We start from the raw sequence: 20811 nt of genomic DNA, 5'->3' as shown, positions 1-20811 counted from the left end.
CAATTTCTTCTGCATCCCTTATTGCCTGTCCCAGAGGGTGGTATGTATTTTATTCCAGTCCCAGTCCCACTCCGAGTCTTAGTCCCAGTCCTAATCCCAGTCCCAGTCCATCTCTGGATAATATATTACTCCGTACTAAAGCATTCATCAACAGCTTTCATTTGATATCCATATTGTATAAACACTGTCTAGACATTCACTGGCCCACGTTTTGGCCTATATCTCGAGACCCTAGTCACCCAGGGGTATGAAAATTACCCTCTACACAACTAAAGATTCTCCTGAATTAAAGAAAATGTCATAGTACCTCTAAATCGCGGCCCCCTCAGAAGCCGCCCCCACCCTCTCGGCGGGCCTGGTGATGTGCTATACTTGATATCATTCGCTATAATATTTTTTATTGATAAGCAGGTTGTTTAATAAACACCAAGCAATTACACGGAAGTATATCCGCACCACCTGAAAATATGAGTGCCACTGCGTATACGTAACATTTTATTATTACGTATAAACAAATAAAAAAAATTGCAATAAAATAATATTGCGACTATAAACTGAGATATAACCTATCCTATATCTCAAGTTAGATCAAACTACACACAGGGTACAAAACAAATTCAAAATCGGTTCAGTAGTTTAGGAGTCCATCGCGGCCGAAAATGTTGTGACACGTGTTTTTTATATATTAAGATAAATAGATATTGCAATAGTTGCAGAATTTGTAAAGAAAATAAATATGATAGGAGACCGATAAAAAAATAATTTAAAAATACTTTTACACCTGATAAACCAAATTCTGTGGTACATTTAGATATTTTTCAAATTCAGAAAACTTGTTTTTTAACGATTGATAAGTTTACAAAGCTAGGTACGGCACATAGACTTAGTGATAAAAATATGATTAATGTCAAAACGAAAATTGGAGAGAATTGCATTTTTAGGGAAACCAGAAAAATTAATAATGGACGAGTTCAATAATGCATTGATAAATTGTTTCTGTCAAGAAAATGATATTGTAGCACATTATACTACAGCGAATTCCCACACTGGGAATTCAGATATAGAAAGGATGCATTCAACACTTCTTGAGCATATTCGAATATTAAAAAACAGTAGTAATATTAATAACGCAGAATAATTAATACTTAAATCGATACATTTTTACAATAACACGATTCACAGTACAACTAAAATAAAACCAATTGACTTTATAAATAAAACAAACATAAATGTTGAAGAAGTTAAGATGAGAATTGAAGAATGTAAGAGAAAAACAATTGAAAGAGTAAATAAGAAGAGAGAAAATATGAATTTGGATTTGAAAAATACAAACTTGTATATTAAAACTCCTTACGCAAATAGTCAAAAAAGGTATAATAAATATAATTATAATGCTAAAAATGTAGATATTGCTCGATTTCGCAGACCCTCTAAATCCATAAATTTGTAAAAAAAAAAATCAATTAATAAAAATCATTTATTATATAAATAATATAAATTTATTAATTTTTAAAATATAAATTAATTATATTCAAATTGGAAATCATTTCATAAATAGAGGAATATAAAATGTTACATTAATAAATTTTTGTTATTTACATGAGAAATAATTATCAATCTTTGTTGTATTTTTGTATTCGATGGGACTCGAATTTTTAGGAAAGGGCGAGCTATATTATACTTAGTTATAAATAATACTGTACCATTTTGTTATGTATTTGAAAATTGTTAGACTTGTTAAGTAATATTTGATAATGTTATAAAATGAATATTCAACATTGTCATATTTTGTCAGTTCTGAAAAATTCTTAATAAAGAAATGTTCCACATTGTTGAAATCCACAGCTTATATAAAATAAAATCTTTTCAAGAGGATCAATTTATTTTAGATGTATCTCTCTCAGCTCTTCTTCCAAGACACCAGTGGATTTCTTGACATTTCTCTCCGCATCGGCATCTATCCCAAACTTCAAATCAGCTGGCAGTCGAAGGTCATTGCCAAAAATTACCTTTGCTGCAGTTTGGCCCGTTGTCTCATACACTACCGATCGGTAAGCCATCAAGAATAATGATATGTGTGTGTCCCACTCCTTATGGTACTTGTCTACTACTTTCCTTAAATGCTCCTCCAAGGTTCTAGTGAAACGTTCCACCATACCATCGGACTGAGGATGCAATGCAGTTGTCCGTGTTTTTCGAATGCCCAATGATTTACACATTTCCTGGAACACACCTGATTCGAAATTCCTGCCTTGGTCAGAATGTAACTTCGGGTTTTAGGCCCTTTCACTCTGCTGCAAACCTCGCAGATCGCAATCCACTCAGTGACCGACTGACGGCAACCAACCCAATAGAATCTCTGTTTAATCTTCTCGAGCGTCTTCGTGATTCCAAGATGACCTCCGCTTGGACCATTATGCAGCTCACTGAGCACGTCAGGAATCCTCTTTCTGGGAACAACTATCAGTTTCTTGCATTGACCATCCTCACTCTCCCATACTCGATGCAAACAACCGGATATCAATTCTAAACTGTTCCACTGTGCCCAATATGACTTCGCAATGGGACTCTCTGCTGACATCTCCTCTCTATTTGGTCTTTTGTTTCGTTCGAGCCCTTGCATAACATGTGACAGATCAGTATCTTCTAGCTAACATTTCCTTAGTTGTTCCCTGTCCCATTCATCCGTACATGTTATAGTCATTCGCCGGACATCTATAATGTTTTATTTAGCCTCGGCCTTTGAACAGTGCTTGCATTCCAAACTACATGGTCTTCGTGACATTGCATTTCCATGGGTGCTACCTTTTCGATGCTCAAGGGAAAAGTCATAGCTTTGTAGTCGCTCGATCCACCGTGCCAATTGTCCTTCTGGATTACGGAACTGCAGAAGTCATTTCAACGCTGCGTGATCTGTCCTGACGCGGAATCGCTGGCCGTAGAGGTATTTGTGAAAATGTTTAATGCACTCTACCAATGCCAACAGCTCTCTCCGTGTAACGCAGTAGTTCGTCTATGGTTTTCCCATTGACGGCTGTAATATGCAACTACCTTCTCTTGTCCATCGACCAGTTGTGATAAAACGCCTCCTATAGCATATCCACTCGCATCTGTATCTAGAATAAATGTTGCTCCTGGAATCGGATATGCCAACATTGGGGCAGTGCACAAACGATCCTTCAATGTTTGGAAAGCCACCTCTTGCTCCTTTTTCCATTCAAAAGCTTTATTTTTCTTGTAAGCTCGCGGAGGCTATGTGCTACGCTGGAAAAGTTTGGTACAAATCGGCGGTAATATGTGCACAGCCCAAGGAAACTTCTCAATTCATGCAGGTTCAGTGGTCTTGGCTAATCCTTTACTGCCTCTATCTTTTCATTCGCAGTACAGATGCCTTCTTTTGTTACCTTGTGACACAAATAATTTACTTTCTTTTTAAACAGCAAACCCCTCACTAGGGTAGGCACCTTGTCGTTGGTGTGAGGGCTTAGCCGAACTCCATAGCGCCCGACTATGAGGCGGGAGCTGTTTAGGACTGACATCTACGCCGTTTCGCCTCATAGGAGGGCGGCGGGACGTCGGTGACCAAGAACTTACTTACTTACTTACTTAATTGGCGCTTAACCGTCTAAACGGTTATGGCCGTCCAACAAGGCGCGCCAGTCGCTCCTTCGCTCCGCCAACCGGCGCCAATTGGTCACACCAAGGGAGTTTAAATCGTTTTCCACCTGGTCCTTCCAACGGAGTGGGGGCCGCCCTCTACCTCTGCTTCCATAGGCGGGTTCCGATAGAAACACTTTCTTGGCCGGAGCATCATCTTTCATTCGCATAACATGGCCTAGCCAGCGCAGCCGCTGCGTTTTAATTCGCTGGACTATGTTGATGTCTGCGTATAGCTCGTACAGCTCATCATTAAATCTTCTTCGGTACTCGCCATCGCCAACGCGTAGAGGTCCATAAATCTTTCGAAGAACTTTTCTCTCGAACACTCCCAAAGCCGCTTCATCTGCTGTTGTCATGGTCCATGCTTCTGCCCCATATAGCAGGACGGGTACGATAAGTGACTTGTAGAGTATGATTTTCGTTCGCCGAGAGAGGACTTTACTTTTCAATTGCCTACCTAGTCCAAAGTAGCATTTATTGGCAAGATTGATTCTTCGCTGGATTTCAGTGCTGATGTTGTTGCTAATGTTGATGCTGGTTCCCAAATAAACGAAGTCTTTTACTATTTCGAAATGATGGCTGCCAACAGTAGCGTGGTTGCCAAGGCGCATATGCGCTGACTCTTTGCTCGATGACAGCAGGTACTTCGTTTTGTCCTCATTCACCATCAAACCCATCTTTACCGCTTCTTTTTCCAGCTTGGAGTAAGCAGAACTAACAGCGCGGGTGTTTAGGCCGATGATATCAATGTCATCAGCATATGCCAGTAATTGCACGCTTTTATAGTATATTGTTCCAGTGCGGTTAAGTTCTGCAGCTAGTATAATTTTCTCCAGCATCAAATTAAAGAAATCGCACGATAGGGGGTCACCCTGTCTGAAACCTCGTTTAGTTTCGAACGGCTCGGAGAGGTCCTTCCCAATTCTGACTGAGCTGATGGTGTTGCTCAACGTCATTTTGCACAGCCGTATAAGTTTTGCGGGGAAACCAAATTCAGACATAGCGGCATATAGGCAGCTCCTTTTCGTGCTGTCGAAGGCGGCTTTAAAGTCGACGAAGAGGTGACGTGTGTCGATTCTCTTTTCACGGGTTTTTTCCAAGATTTGGCGCATTGTGAAATGCTGGTAGATTTACCATGATGGTAGATTTACCAGGTCTGAAGCCGCACTGATAAGGTCCAATCAGCCGGTTCACGGTGGGCTTCAATCTTTCGCACAATACACTTGAAAGGACCTTATATGCGATATTAAGAAGGCTGATTCCACGATAGTTGGTGCATTTTGCAGTATCCCCCTTCTTGTGGACTGGGCAAAGAACACTTAGATTCCAACCGTCGGGCATGCTTTCGTCCGCCCATATTTTGCTAAGAAGCTGCTGCATGCGCCTTACCAACTCCTCGCCGCCGAACTTGAATAGCTCCGCAGGCAATCCATCAGCGCCCACGGCCTTGTTGTTTTTCAATCTGGTTATTGCTATTCTAACTTCGTCATAATCGGGCGGGGGGACATATATTCCATCATCATCGATTGCGGGATCGGGTTCTTCATCTCTGCGCGGTGAATTGCTGCCTCCATTTAGGAGAGCAGAGAAGTGTTCCCTCCATAATCTAAGCACTCTCTGGACATCAGTTACAAGGTCGCCGTTTTCATTCCTACAGGAGTGACCAAGAACTGCCAACCCCTAATCCAAGGTGTTATACGGACCGTGCCTATTGGACGATTTGCAGCCAGAGGATAAATTCGGCTGTATTCGAACGGAGCGCTTGGAATGGGCCCATGAAGCGGTAGAAGTAGGTCGAAGGCAGTTCAAAAGGTTTGCTGCGAGAAACCCTCGGTTCTGCAACCGGTACGAGGAGGAAGAAGCGTCGAATGGCAGAATGAAGAGGCAACGTTCGGCGGAAGGCAACGAGCCTGCTTTCAAGAGGCAGAAAGGACCCAGTCCTAGAGCCGCGAGGCCGGACAGTCGCATAGACAAGACAAGTAGGCCCAAAGCTGTAAGACAGATGGGCTCCAATAGCGAGGTAGCAACTACCTCGAAATCTGCGAGTCAGAGGGAAGTTCCAACTACGGAAGTAGGAGATAAGCCAAAGGGAGATAACGCTAAGACTCCGGCTTTCTCGGAGGCGCTAAAAGGAATTAACGCCAAGACTCCGGCTTTCTCGGAGGTGCTAAAGGGAGATAACACTAAGACTTCTGCTTTTCCTGAGAAAATGAGTGATGTGGCAAAGCAGTCACTGACTGTGGCGCTGGTTGATCGTAGCAGTCTTTTCGGAAAAATGACTACTGAAAGGTGGAGATCTGTGGAAAGGGAGCTTATTAGCTTAATGCTTAAGATAATGCGGGAACAACAAAGTAAGCCCCGTCCAACCTTTGATTCGGGGGATGGTATAATGGTGTGAAGATGATAGCGTGCGACAACATCGCGAGCTTGCGGTGGCTGGAGAAAGTTGTTCCAAACCTCCAAAGGCAAAGCACGAACGCGCGGGTTGAGGTGGAGTATAAAGCGCAAATCCCCACGGTACCAAAAGTTAAGGTATGGATACCATGCGTGATGAAGTCGGAGGATACACTGCGACTTCTGCAGAATCGGAATCCGAACATACCGACACAGGATTGGAAGGTACTTACTGTATCTCGGCCTACCGAGGATGGTCAGTTCTACATTTTCCAAATAAACAAGCAGGCGGAGGATATTTTGTACATGCAGCTTGGAAAAATGTCCTTGGCACTGGCAAAATTTACATGCGACTCAGGAAAAAAGTCCCGAGGATAAAAACCCTAACACGCTAGAGGTGGGCGAAGTCGAAAAGGACCTCAAAAGCCTAATGGAAAAAGACAGGTGGAGGTCCCCGACGTAACCACGAACGTGCTAGAAGAGGACAAACCGCTAAATGGTGCTGTGACTCGCACAGAGGAACACCCGGCACAACAGTCACGAGAGGCTGAAGGGGGCCTCGAATACTCTAAACCAAAAGGGCAAGGGGAGGACGACGACGTCAAGACGAAGGTGCTGGAGGGGGACAAACAGCCCAATGGTGCTGCGAGTCCTACAGATAAACCTCCAACACAGTAAAGTGTAGTAATGGTAAGGAAACAGCTGCATTCATATATGCTGCCTAATTACACCACTGAGAATCTCGCAGCGGTGGCCGTTGAGGAAAAGAATAAGCAGGCATTTATCCTGGCGTCCTGCTACATGGCCCATGCTGCGGAGGTTCCACCGATGGAGTGCAAAAGGCTAGTACAGGAGGAAGGACGCAAAGGGCGGTTGGTCATAGGCGCAGATGCAAATGCGCACCACAATGCGTGGGGATGAGCAGATACGAACGAGAGAGGCGAATCTCTATTTTGTTACATCCTGCAAACCAATTTGCAGATAGCCAACAGGAGAAATGTCCCTACATACATTGGTCCAACATCCAGCAATGTTCTGGATATCACATTGAGATCCGAGCGTGATATATCAAGGTATGATTGGACGGTTCTTGATAGACCATCCTTCTCCGACCATGCGTATACCAGCTTCAGCATCCCCCTAAAGAGGGTAGAGAAGGGAAGAACCTTTAGAAACCCTAGGTCAACGAAGTGGACTAAATTCGAGAAACATGTAGAAACAAAACTGGGACAACCCAAAGATGTTGCTAATGTAGAGGAACCGGAGGAGTCGAATGAATTCCTAACAAGGACGCTTATGACTGCGTATAAAAAAGCTTGCCCTCTAAGAAGATTCAGAGGAAAAGCAAAGCCGCCATGGTGGAGCAATGAGCTGAGTATTCTAAGAAGACAGGTAAAAGAAATGTTTAAGCTCGCAAAGACCGCGGAAAGCGAAGCGTGTCGGGACGAGTACAGGGATCTACTGAGGATCTATAAGCGTCAAATTTCCAGGGCGAAGAGACTCTCATGGAAAAGTTTCTGTACGGACATAGAGTGCTCCAGCGAATCAGCACAGTTGAAAAAAGTCCTAGCAAGGGGAAACATAGTCCAGGGACTAATAAAGAAAGAGAACGCGGAATGGTCACGTGATAGTGAGGCATCCCTTGAGGTGCTTCTCGATACACATTCCCATCGGGAGACGGTTTAGTAGAGCCAGCAGACATCACTCACACTTCGATCACGGAGCTAGTAGTGCCGGGCTTGGTGACAGATACCAAGATCGAGTGGGCAGTGAAGACGTTTTCTAAGTTTAAATCGCCGGGCCCAGATGGTATATTCCCCGCCATGCTACAAGTCTCAAGTAGGGCGGTCGTGGAATGGCTTAAAATAATATTCGATGGGTGCATAAAACTGAATCATGTACCACACTCTTGGAGAACTGCTGTTGTTGTTGTTGTAGCAATGCTCGCCCCACCTAATAGCCGCGACCGATCACAAATTGTCATCAATATCCTCTAACGGGAGTCCAAGGAAACTTGCCGTTTCAACAGGGGTGGACCATAAGGAAACGGGGTGTTAGAGGCGTTGGTTCCACATTACAATTGAAGAGATGGTTGGTGTCATGTGGGGACACGTTGCAAGCGGGGCATACATTTTGTATATCGGGGTTGATTCTGGATAGGTAAGAGTTTAACCTGTTACAGTATCCAGAACGAAGTTGAGCAAGAGTGACACGCGTTTCCCTGGGGAGTATGCGTTCCTCTTCCGCAAGTTTTGGATAATTTTCGTTGAGCACTGGATTCACCGGGCAATTCCCGGCATAAAAGTCCGACGCCTGTTTATGGAGTTCACCAAGGACCTGCTTGTGTTTTTTCACTTCATACGGCTGGGTTCTCAGGTGCCGTATTTCCTCAAAATGCTTACGGAGATGACTCCTTAAGCCCCTAGGCGGTGCTGGTTCATCAATCAGATGTCTGTTGGGATGCCCAGGTTTCTGGGTATTTGTTTGGTCAGCATCTCATTTCAATCGTGCAGGTCAGGGAAACAGACTCTTAGTCCCTGCCTCCGTTTGCACCGTCTGCCAGCACAGAATATATAGGTTTGCGACATCCGCTCAATGCAGCTCCTGCCTTGGGTGGTGCCACTTTCCTAGATGTTCTGGTCTCCGCGACGGCAACCCCTCGACGGGTTTCATCGCGCCATGTTGCCAGGTCGCAAACCCAAATCATCCGGGTACCCCAATGCTTGCCCAAGGGCGCCCAGTCCCAAGGCCACAACAGCAATTGCGTCCTGGCCTTCCACAACCTAGGCGTAGTCACCCCTCACTTACCCCTAGAGTGGCGGCGTCACCCCTCATGCACTTCAGAATTCTGCAGTTCAACTGTAATGGACTAACTGGGAAGATTACGGAGATAGTCGATTTCATGAAGCGGCACAACATCCGCATTGCTGCGATTCAAGAGACTAAACTCACAGCAAGATCTGCATTGCAGACCTGCTCTGGTTATAATGTCCACAGGAAAGACCGCGAGAGCGGAAATGGAGGCGGCCTCGCGTTTATTATACACCACTCTGTGCAATATCATATATTTGATCCTGGCATCGACCGCAGTGACAATGTCTTAGAACGTCAAGGCCTATCTGTCCGGTCAGGCGATGCAAATCTAGAAATCATCAACATCTACATCCCTCCTGTCACCTGTTGCCCCAGTGGATACCGCCCTAATATCGAGGCCTTACTCACTGGCAACAATCGCATTATCTTAGGCGATTTCAATGCCCATCACGACCTATGGCATTCAAACTTGCGGGCGGACAGTAGGGGTGAGATGTTGGCGGATCAAATAGACGAAACGACGTTTTGCACAATCAACGGAGACGCCCCCACACGTATGGTAGGAAGCTGTCATAGCTCACCAGATATCTCAATCGTGAGCGCAGAACTCGTAAACTGCGTCAACTGGCAGCCGATGGTAACATTGGCATCCGACCACCTGCCCATACTTATTTCGTTCGAGCGTACCGCCGGCTTCATCGTCACCGAAAAACGCACTTTCATAAACTTCAAAAAAGGAAAGTGGGAAGAATATAAATCTGCAACAGACAGCAGCTTTGCCGCCCTCCCTATCCCGACTGATGCCCGCCAAGGGGAGCGTGCCTTCCGTAAGGTCATTGAATCCGCCTCGGCACATTTCATTCCCGCCGGGAGAATTCCCGAAATCCGGCCCCACTTCCCGGCGGAGGCCGCGAGCTTAGCGAGGGAACGCGACCTTATAAGACAGCTTGATCCAGGCGACCCCCAAATAAGGGATATAAACCAACGCATCAGATCGCTTGTGGACGAACACAAGCGGGCGAAATGGGAAGAGCACCTAAGAGGTTGTAACCTCTCTACCGGTGTAGGTAAACTTTGGTCCACCGTAAAGTCCCTATCGAATCCGACTAAGCACAAAGACAAAGTTTCCATCGCCTTTGGCGATAAGGTGCTGTCGGATGCGAAAAAATGCGCGAGCGCTTTCTGCCGACAATATATAATGAATCCTACGGTCGACAAAGATAGACGGAGAGCCAATAGACGTGCACATAAACACAAACTCAGCGCGTCACCTATTACCATCACCGCTAGAGAGGTTGAGGACGCCATTGGTCGCGCTAAACCATCCAAAGCAGTGGGCCCAGACGGCATAGCCATGCCGATGCTTAAAAACCTAGGGAAAGAGGGCTTCAAATATTTAGCGCATGTCTTCAACCTGTCTCTTTCCACCTTTGTCATACCCGAGAAATGGAAAATGGCCAAGGTGGTCCCGCTACTAAAGCCTGGGAAACCAGCTAGCGTAGGTGAGTCATATCGTCCGATATCTCTCCTATCGCCAGTGGCAAAGACGCTTGAAGCCATTTTGCTCCCTCATTTCCAAGCACATTTGCAGCTAGCCCCTCATCAGCATGGCTTCAGAAAACTCCATAGCACTACCTCCGCGCTAAATGTCATTAGCACCCAGATAAATTGCGGTTTGAATCAATATCCCCACCATAGAACAGTACTCGTAGCGTTAGACCTATCAAAAGCTTTTGATACGGTCAACCATGGCTCGTTACTGGAAGACCTGGAAGGGTCTACCCTTCCCCCATGTCTTAAAAGGTGGACCGCAAATTACCTGGGTGGTCGGCAGGCATCGGTGCAATTCAGAAACGAAACATCAAAACAAAGGAGAATTAAACAAGGGGTGCCACAGGGTGGTGTCCTATCCCCGCTTTTGTTTAATTTCTACATATCTAAGCTACCTTCACCACCGGAAGGAGTCACAATCGTTTCCTACGCCGATGACTGCACAATAATGGCCACAGGCCCAGGCCCAAAGATCGATGAGCTATGCAATAAAATAAACGGCTATCTCCCTGATCTCTCCAGTTTTTTCGCCTCGCGAAACCTGTCATTGTCACCGACTAAATCTTCCGCGACCTTATTTACAACATGGACGCCCCAAATGTCGACCATATTGAACATCCACGTCGATGGCACTACGCTACCGACTGTCCTACACCCCAAAATCTTGGGTGTGACGTTTGATCAGGATCTACATTTTGGTGCGCACGCAACCGCAATTGTTCCAAGAATTCAGAGCCGTAATAAAATCCTCAAATCCCTTGCTGGCAGTACCTGGGGAAAAGATAAAGAAACGCTCTTGACCACATACAAAGCAATTAGCCAGCCGATTACGTGCTACGCGTCACCCATATGGTCGCCAAGCCTAAAAACCACCCACTGGAAGAAACTACAGGCCTGCCAAAATACTGCTCTCAGAATCGCCACGGGCTGTTTTCTTATGTCCCCAGAACACCATCTGCATAATGAGGCGAGAATACTCCCCATCAGGGAGAGAAATGAGATGCTGACCAAACAGTTTCTGTTGAATACCCAGAAACCTGGGCATCCCAACAGACATCTGATTGACGAACCAGCACCGCCTAGGGGCCTAAGGAGTTATCTCCGTAAGCATTTTGAGGAAATACGGCACCTGAGAACCCAGCCGTATGAAGCGGAAAAACACAAGCAGGTCCTTGGTGAACTCCATAGACAGGCGTCGGACCTTTATGTCGGGAATTGCCCGGTGAATCCAGTACTTGAAGAAAAATATCCAGAACTCGCAGAAGAGGAACGCATACTCCCCAGGGAAACGCGTGTCACTCTTGCTCAACTTCGTTCTGGATACTGTAACAGGTTAAACTCTTACCTATCCAGAATCAACCCCGACATACAAAATGTATGCCCTGCTTGCAATGTGTCCCCACATGACACCAACCATCTCTTTAATTGTAATGTGGAACCAACGCCTCTAACACCCCTTTCCTTATGGTCCACCCCTGTTGAAACGGCAAGTTTCCTTGGACTCCCGTTAGAGGATATTGATGACAATTTGTGATCGGTCGCGGCTATTAGGTGGGGCGAGCATTGCTACAACAACAACAACAGTGGGGGAGAAGAAGACGGGGGCAGGGGCTGATGCTGAGCATTGCTACCAGCTCTACTACGAAGGTAGTAGTTATGAGTGGTATCAGCTGTTTGAGTTGTTGGCGCCGTGGGGCGCGAGCAGCAGCGGGTACTTGTTGTGGCTTGCTGAGCAGCGAGGCTGCTGGAAGGTAGTGGGGGGCGCTTAGGCGTAGACTACGGGACGCCCTTGGGCGTGAGCAGCAAGGAGCCACAAAAGATTTATAAAAGTTACGTGGACGTCGGGTTTTGGGATCAAGCCCAGAACAACCTGTCCGATGCAACCATCCCTTGCACGAGACACACTGAACAGAGTATGACCGTCCTAAAAAGATTCTTTTCTGGCAAATGCAGCAAAACCATTTCTCAGGACCGGGGTCAGGAGACGGACCCGGATTGGGTTCGATACCTTCCCGGAGTAAGAGAATATGTAGCAGTCCTGCTGCAAGGAGCTGCTGGGAGGATGACAATTTGTGGGAGGGACGAAACAAATTAAATGGGGTCACACTGAAATGACAGTCCTTGGTCGGGAAAAATCCCGAGTCGCTCTGGTACATAGAACCGACTGCCTTGGGAAGCGATGAGGCCCGCATCAAATTTAGCTGTGCTGGATGTTCGTAGTGACCCTCAACTCGCAGGAGCTCCATCGGTTCACGGGGGGCGGGATGTTGCTGGCATGTGTGCCTAGCCTGATGCTTTTCAATATTTTATACATCTGGTATTTCTTATATTTTAATACAACTCTGTTTAAGTTTCCGAAAATTTGATATGTACCTATAACGGCTGCGTTCGGCTTCACGATTTCAAGAAGAGCCGAGAAGCAAGCACGAATAAGTATGTAAGATTGAAATAATTTGCCTTTAATTCTAATTATATGTTCTTACAGATATTAAAACTCTAGCTCAACTCTCTCTCAGTAAGTCAGTAAAACTCTACTACTCATTTGTAACATTGTATTTTTCGCCAATAATAGTTATTAATATATTCGTTCTTCGAAATACTCGGTATTTTCTTGCGAAGCTTGCCTGCACAACACCTAGGCTTTTAAGCATCGGCATGGCTATGCCGTCTGGGCCCACTGCTTTGGATGGTTTAGCATGACCGATGGCATCCTCAACCTCTTTGGCGGTTATGGTAATTGATGACGCGCTGAATTTGTGTTTATGTGCGTGTCTGTTGGCCCTCCGTCTATCTTTTTCGACCGTAGAATGTATTATATATTGTCGGCAGACAGCACTTTATCGCCAAAGGTGATGGAAATTTTGTCAGTGTGTTTAGACGGATTCTATACGGATTTTACGGTAAACCAAAGCTTACCTTCACCGGCAGAGATGTTATAACGGATAAGATGCTCCTCCCATTTCGCCCGCTGTTGTTGTTGTTGTTGTAGCAGTGCTTCGCCCCACCTAACAGACGCGACCGATCACAAACTGTCATCAATATCCTCTAACGGGAGTCCAAGGAAACTTGCTGTTTCAACAGGGGTGGACCATAGGGAAAGGGGTGTTAGAGGCGTTGGTTCCACATTACAATTAAAGAGATGGTTGGTGTCATGTGGGGACACATTGCAAGCGGGGCATACATTTTGTATGTCGGGGTTGATTCTGGATAGGTAAGAGTTTAACCTGTTACAGTATCCAGAACGAAGTTGAGCCAGAGTGACACGCGTTTCCCTGGGGAGTATGCGTTCCTCTTCCGCAAGTTTTGGATACTTTACTTTGAGTACTGGGTTCACCGGGCAATTCCCGGCATAAAGGTCCGACGCCTGTTTGTGGAGTTCACCAAGGACCTGCTTATGTTTTTTCGCTTCATACGGCTGTGTTCTCAGATGCCGTATTTCCTCAAAATGCTTACGGAGATGACTCCTTAAGCCCCTAGGCGGTGCTGGCTCGTCAATCAGATGTCTGTTGGGATGCCCAGGTTTCTGGGTATTCAACAGGAACTGTTTGGTCAGCATCTCGTTTCTTTCCCTGATGGGGAGTATTCTCGCCTCATTATGTAGATGGTGTTCTGGGGACATAAGAAGACAGCCCGTGGCAATTCTGAGAGCAGTATTTTGGCAGGCCTGTAGCTTCTTCCAGTGGGTAATTTTTAGGCTTGGCGACCATATGGGTGACGCGTAGCACGTAATCGGCTGGCTAATTGCTTTGTATGTAGTCATGAGCGTTTCTTTATCTTTTCCCCAGGTACTGCCAGCAAGGGATTTGAGGATTTTGTTACGGCTCTGAATTCTCGGAACAATTGCGGCTGCGTGCTCACCAAAATGTAGATCCTGATCAAACGTCACACCCAAGATTTTGGGGTGTAGGACAGTCGGTAGCGTAGAGCCATCGACGTGGATGTTCAAAATGGTCGACATTTGGGACGTCCATGTTGTAAATAAGGTCGCGGAAGATTTAGTCGGTGATAATGCCAGGTTTCGCGAGGCGAAAAAACTGGAGAGATCAGGGAGGTAGCCGTTTATTTTATTGCATAGCTCATCGATCTGTGGGCCTGGGCCTGTGGCCATTACTGTGCAGTCATCGGCGTAGGAAACGATTGTGACTCCTTCCGGTGGTGAAGGTAGCTTAGATATGTAGAAATTAAACAAAAGTGGGGATAGGACACCACCCTGTGGCACCCCTTGTTTAATTCTCCTTGGCTTTGATGTTTCGTTTCTAAATAGCACCGATGCCTGCCGACCACCCAGATAATTTGCGGTCCACCTTTTAAGACATGGGGGAAGGGTAGACCCTTCCAGGTCTTGCAGTAACGAGCCATGGTTGACCGTATCAAAAGCTTTTGATAGGTCTAGCGCTACGAGTACTGTTCTATGGTGGGGGTTTTGATTTAAACCGCAATTTATCTGGGTGCTGATGGCATTTAGCGCGGAGGTAGTGCTATGGAGTTTTCTGAAGCCATGCTGATGGGAGGCTAGTTGCAAATTTGCTTGGAAATAAGGGAGCAAAATGGCTTCGAGCGTCTTTGCTACTGGCGATAGGAGAGATATCGGACGATACGACTCTCCTATGTTAGCTGGTTTACCAGGCTTTAGTAGCGGGACCACCTTGGCCATTCTCCATTTCTCGGGTATGACAAAGGTGGAAAGAGACAGGTTGAAGACCTGCGCTAAATATTTGAAACCCTCTTTCCCTAGGCTTTTAAGCATCGGCATGGCTATGCCGTCTGGGCCCACTGCTTTGGATGGTTTAGCGCGACCAATGGCGTCCTCAACCTCTTTAGCGGTGATGGTGATTGGTGACGCGCTGAATTTGTGTTTATGTGCGTGTCTGTTGGCCCTCCGTCTAACTTTGTCGACCGTAGAATGCATTATATATTGTCGGCAGAAAGCGCTCGCGCATTTTTTCGCATCCGACAGCACTTTGTCGCCAAAGGCGATGGAAACTTTGTCTGTGCTTAGTCGGATTCGATAGGGACTTTACGGTGGACCAAAGTTTACCCACACCGGTAGAGAGGTTACAACCTCTTAGGTGCTCCTCCCATTTCGCCCGCTTGTGTTCATCCACAAGCAATCTGATGCGTTGGTTTATATCCCTTATTTGGGGGTCGCCTGGATCAAGCTGCCTTATAAGGTCACGTTCTCTCGCTAAGTTTGCGGCCTCCGCCGGGAAGTGGGGCCGGATTTCGGGAATTCTCCAGGCGGGAATGAAACGTGCCGAGGCGGATTCAATGACCTTGCGGAAGGCACGCTCCCCTTGGCGGGCATCAGTCGGGATAGGGAGGGCAGCAAAGAGGTTGTCTGTAAAGGATTTATATTCTTCCCACTTTCCTTTTTTAAAGTTTATGAAAGTGCGTTTTTCGGTGACGATGAAGTCGGCGGTACGCTCAAGCGAAACAAGTATAGGCAGGTGGTCGGATGCCAATGATACCATCGGCTGCCAGTTGACGCAGTTTACGAGTTCTGCGCTCACGATTGAGATATCTGGCGAACTGTGACAGCTTCCTACCATACGTGTGAGGGCGTCTCCGTTTATTGTGCAGAACGTCGTTTCTTCTATTTGATCCGCCAACATCTCGCCCCTACTGTCCGCCCGCAAATTTGAATGCCATAGATCATGATGGGCATTGAAGTCGCCTAAAATAATGCGATTGTTTCCAGTGAGTAAGGCTCTGATATTAGGGCGGTATCCACCGGGGCAACAGGTGGCAGGGGGGATGTAGATGTTGATGATTTCTAGGTTTGCATCGCCTGACCGGACAGATAGGCCTTGACGTTCTAAGACGTTGTCCCTGCGGTCGATGCCAGGATCAAATATGTGATACTGCACAGAGTGGTGTATTATAAACGCGAGGCCGCCTCCATTTCCGCTCTCGCGATCTTTTCTGTGGACATTATACCCAGAGCAGGTCTGCAATGCAGATCGTGCTGTGAGTTTAGTCTCTTGAATCGCAGCAATGCGGATGTTGTGCCGCTTCATGAAATTGACTATCTCCGTAATCTTCCCAGTTAGTCCATTACAGTTTAACTGCAGAATTCTGAAGTGCATGAGGGGAGACGTCGCCACTCTGGGGGTAAGTGACGGGTGACTACGCCTGGGTTGAGGAAGGCCAGGACGCAATTGCTGTTGTGGCCCTGGGACTGGGCGTCCTTGGGCAAGCATTGGGGTACCCGGATGATTTGGGTTTGCGACCTGGCAACATGGCGCGATGAAACCCGTCGAGGGGTTGCCGTCGCGGAGACCAGAACATCTAGGAAAGTGGCACCACCCAAGGCAGGAGCTGCATTGGGCGGATGTCGCAAACATATATATTCTGTGCTGGCAAACGGTGCAAACGGAGGTAGGGACTAAGAGTCTGGTTCCCTGACCTACACGATTGCTGCCGGAAAAGAGGGGGGGAGAAGACGGGGGCAGGGGCTGTTGCTCAGCATTGCTTCCGACTCTACTACGAAGATTGTAGTTATGAGTGGTAGCAGCTGTTTGAGTTGTTGGCGCCGTAAGGCGCGAGCAGCAGCGGGTACTTGTTGTGGCTTGCTGAGCAGCGGGGCTGCTGGAAGGTAATGGGGGGGCGCTTAGACGTAGACTACGAGGCGCCCTTGGGCGTGAACAGCAAGGAGCCACAAAAGATTTATAAAAGTTACGTGGACGTCGGGTTTTGGGATCAAGCCCAGAACAACCTGTCCGATGCAACCATCCCTTACACGAGACACACTGAACAGAGTATGACCGTCCTAAAAAGATTCTTTTCCGGCAGATGCAGCAAAACCATTTCTCAGGACCGGGGTCAGGAGACGGACCCGGATTGGATTCGATACCTTCCCGGAGCAAGAGAATATGGAGCAGTCCTGCTGCAAGGAGCTGCTGGGAGGATGACAATTTGTGGGAGGGACGAAACAAATTAAATGGGGTTACACTGAAATGACAGTCCTTGGTCGGGAAAAATCCCGAGTCGCTCCGGTACATAGAACCGACTGCCTTGGGAAGCGCCCACTCGTGTTCATCCACAAGCAATCTGATGCGTTGGTTTATATCCCTTATTTGGGCGTCGCCAGGATCGAGCTGTCTTATAAGGTCACGTTCTCTGGCTAAATTTGCGGCCTCCGCCGGAAAGTGAGGCCGAATTTCGGGAATTCTGCCGGCGGGAATGAAGCGAGCCGAGGCGGATTCGATAACCTTGCGGAAAGCACGCTCCCCTTGGCGAGCATCAGTCGGGATAGGGAGGGCAGCAAAGCGGTTGTCTGTGAAGGATTTGTATTCTTCCCACTTTCCTTTTTTAAAGTTTATGAAGTTGCGTTTTTCTGTAACGATGACATCGGCGGTACGCTCGAGCGCAATAAGTATAGGCAGGTGGTCGGATGCCAATGTTACCATCGGCTGCCAGTTGACGCAGTTTACGAGTCCTGCGCTAACGATTGAAATATCTGGCGAACTGTGACAACTGCCTACCATACGTGTGGAAGCATCTCCGTTTATTTTGCAATACGTGGTTTCTTCTATTTGATCCGCCAACATCTCACCCCTACTCTCTGTCTGCAAGTTTAAATGCCATTGATCGTTGTGGGCATTGAAATCGCCTAAAAAAATGCGATTATTGCCAATGAGTAAAGCGCTGATGTTAGGGCGATACCCACTGGGGCAATAGGTGGCAGGAAGGATGTAGATGTTGATGATTTCTAGGTATGCATCGCCTGACTGGGGGGCTAAGGCGTAGACTACGGGACGCTCTTGGTCGTGAACAGCAATGAGCCACAAAAGATTTATAAAAGTTACGTGGACGTCGGGTTTTGGGGTCAACGCCAAAACAACCTGTCCGATGCAACCATCCCTTACACGAGACACACTGACAAGAGTATGACCGTCCTAAAAAGATTCTTTTCTGGCAGATGCAGCAAAACCATTTCTCAGGACCGGGGTCAGGAGACGGACCCTGATTGGGTTCGATACCTTCCCGGAGGAAGAGAATATGGAGCAGTCCCGCTGTAAGGAGCTGCTGGGAGGATGATAATTTGTGGGAGAGACGCAACAAATTAAATGGGGTTACACTGAAATGACAGTCCTTGGTCTGGAAAAATCTCGAGTCGCTCCCTTACATAGAACCGACTGCCTTGGGAAGCGTAAAACTTCTGAAGTACTAACTAAATCCGTTCTCTGGTGTTATTAAGATAACTCTTCACATTCTGTTTTTGTCCAGAAGCACTAGAAAAAAAAGGAGGAACTTATTTTCAACAAAAGTTTCTATCTCTTCTGATAATAATACGTTCTTTAGTTCTAATTCCTCATAAGCTCGTGAAGGAAATGAACAGCAAAATAATTACCTGGCCATTTATCAATGAGTGTATCAAGAAGTTCAACATTGCCTGAACGTATAGCATAATAAAACGCATTATGGCCTGTTTCATCCTCATCATCTGGTAATAACTATATTAGTTTCTCTGATGCCAACAGATAAATTACTGAGAATTTTACTATTACTACCAAGTAGGTATTCTAAAATCTTGACGTTACTATGTTTACAAGCTAAGATAACTAAGTTAGTACTCTTAACGGGTTGTTAGCATTATCATAATAGTCTCTCAAAGTTACTTGATCTTCTGCATCACTTACATATGTAATCAATAAGGTTGCTTAATTTTTTTAAGCTATCGACATTACCGTCTGATATTGCCTCTTCGAGTTCAGTTAAAATCAGGAGATAAAGTTCGTTAGCTTTTGCTTTTTTTTATATTCTCTAATAAACTCTTTTGATGTGTAAGAACGTGATAGAAACTGTTTATCTTCGTGATAAGAGCTGGTTTGTTGCATAGATACATGCATAAGCTCTTCTGAGATATATTTAGACCAATATTAGTACGGTTTGTTGCATTAACTTCAGCACCACCTAATAAAAGCTCTTCAGTAATTTTTATACTACTAGTAGTATGAAGTAACGTATTCCGTTCTACTGTAAGGTTAGCATTAGCACCTGCAGACAAAGGAGATTTAACTTTTTCTAAGTTTCGTTCATAGACTGCTTTTACGGTAAGTCTAGTTCAGAGGTCGACTGCTAATACGCTACCAAAAAGAGGTGTCAAACGAAGCGTCTTGACATCAGTATTAATAATCCGAAGGCGGAAAATAAAAATTTTAAGTCGTTCAAAAGATATTAACGAAAAACCGAAACCAGGGGTGATATCCATAGTATTTTTGCGCAGAACACCTTTCTGCCTTGGCGGCCTTCGGCCGCGCATATAAAAAATTATCCTAGGTGGGTTAAACACGTACCTCGGTTGGGAGACCAAAACTATATCCGCACAAAACACTTATGTTCACATTTTTTTGGTAATAGTCTAGTTGAGGGGTCGACTGCTAATACGCTACCAAAAATATCGAGAGAGGTGTCAAAAGACGCGTATTAATCTCGAGACAATAATCCGATGGCGGAAAAGAAAAATTTTATCTATGTCCGGAGATATTTGCAGTTGAAATTTACGATTTTCATGTGGTTGATCTTGTGTAGTAGCCACAAAAAAAATTGTGCATCACCGTGGCGGTAACCACGGTTATACCACACCCGGACTTGGCATTGCGTAGTCCAGGGCTATTTTTTATAAGCGCGCCCGAAGGCCGCCAACGCAGAAAGGTGTTCTGCGCAAAAATAATATGGATCCGATCCCCGGTTTCGGAGGTACCCGCCGGTCTTTTTTCGGTTTTTCGTTAATATCTTTTGAACGCGTTAAAATTTTTATTTTCCGCCTTCGGATTATTAATACTGATGTCAAGACGCATCGTTTGTCACCACTCTCGATATTTTTGGACGCGTATTAGCAGTGTCATGCTGTTGTATGGAATTACTATATTCTGGTCTCGAGAAAGATCAAGTGGTGTTTTACCTTCTTTATTCTTGATGTTATAAATTGCACCAAACTTTACAGCATTAATAAAATCACTAAATTTATTGTGACTTACAAGTTGTAACAAATTTCTGTATGCCCTTGGAAGTAGCAGTGTGTTTAGGCAATGTTTTCAATAGTGAATTAGGATATTTATTATATCGGGTATTCCCCGAAGTAATGGCGATAGACTGTGGTTGAGATCGCAAAATATCTCAAAAAATTGCATACTATCAATTTAGATTGCTGCATTGACAATATTTATTGCAAGTGCAGCGCCTTTGCGATCCATCAGTATTTGGGGATTTAGGCCCCTATTATGAGACAAATTCGATATTCGACTATGGTCGAAACACCTGATCGAAGGAATTTTCATTCGGTATTATGGCACTCATTGGATCAAGACTAACAAATACTCTACCCAGATTGTGCATTAACGAATTCAAAATTGCTTCGTTCTGCGCAACTGCGTCACACTTGACTGT

The 20811-nt window shown here is 45.8% G+C and overlaps 1 protein-coding gene across 1 annotated transcript in view; it reads right to left on the bottom strand.

Annotated features, from left to right (window-relative positions):
- Positions 1 to 20595, bottom strand: part of LOC137240605 (ankyrin-3-like) — an 83992-nt gene extending 63397 nt beyond the window's left edge. The window contains exon 1 of the mRNA XM_067767097.1: positions 20327 to 20595. The gene's annotated coding sequence lies outside the window, so the exon portion shown is untranslated. The remainder of the gene's footprint in view (positions 1 to 20326) is intronic.
- Between the last annotated feature and the right edge of the window lie 216 nt (positions 20596 to 20811).

This window comes from Eurosta solidaginis, chromosome 2 (genome assembly GCF_040869045.1).
Source record: "Eurosta solidaginis isolate ZX-2024a chromosome 2, ASM4086904v1, whole genome shotgun sequence".
NCBI lineage: Eukaryota > Metazoa > Arthropoda > Insecta > Diptera > Tephritidae > Eurosta > Eurosta solidaginis.
The sequence above is the reverse complement of the archived record's forward strand: the minus strand, read 5'-3'. Positions and strand labels throughout refer to the sequence as shown.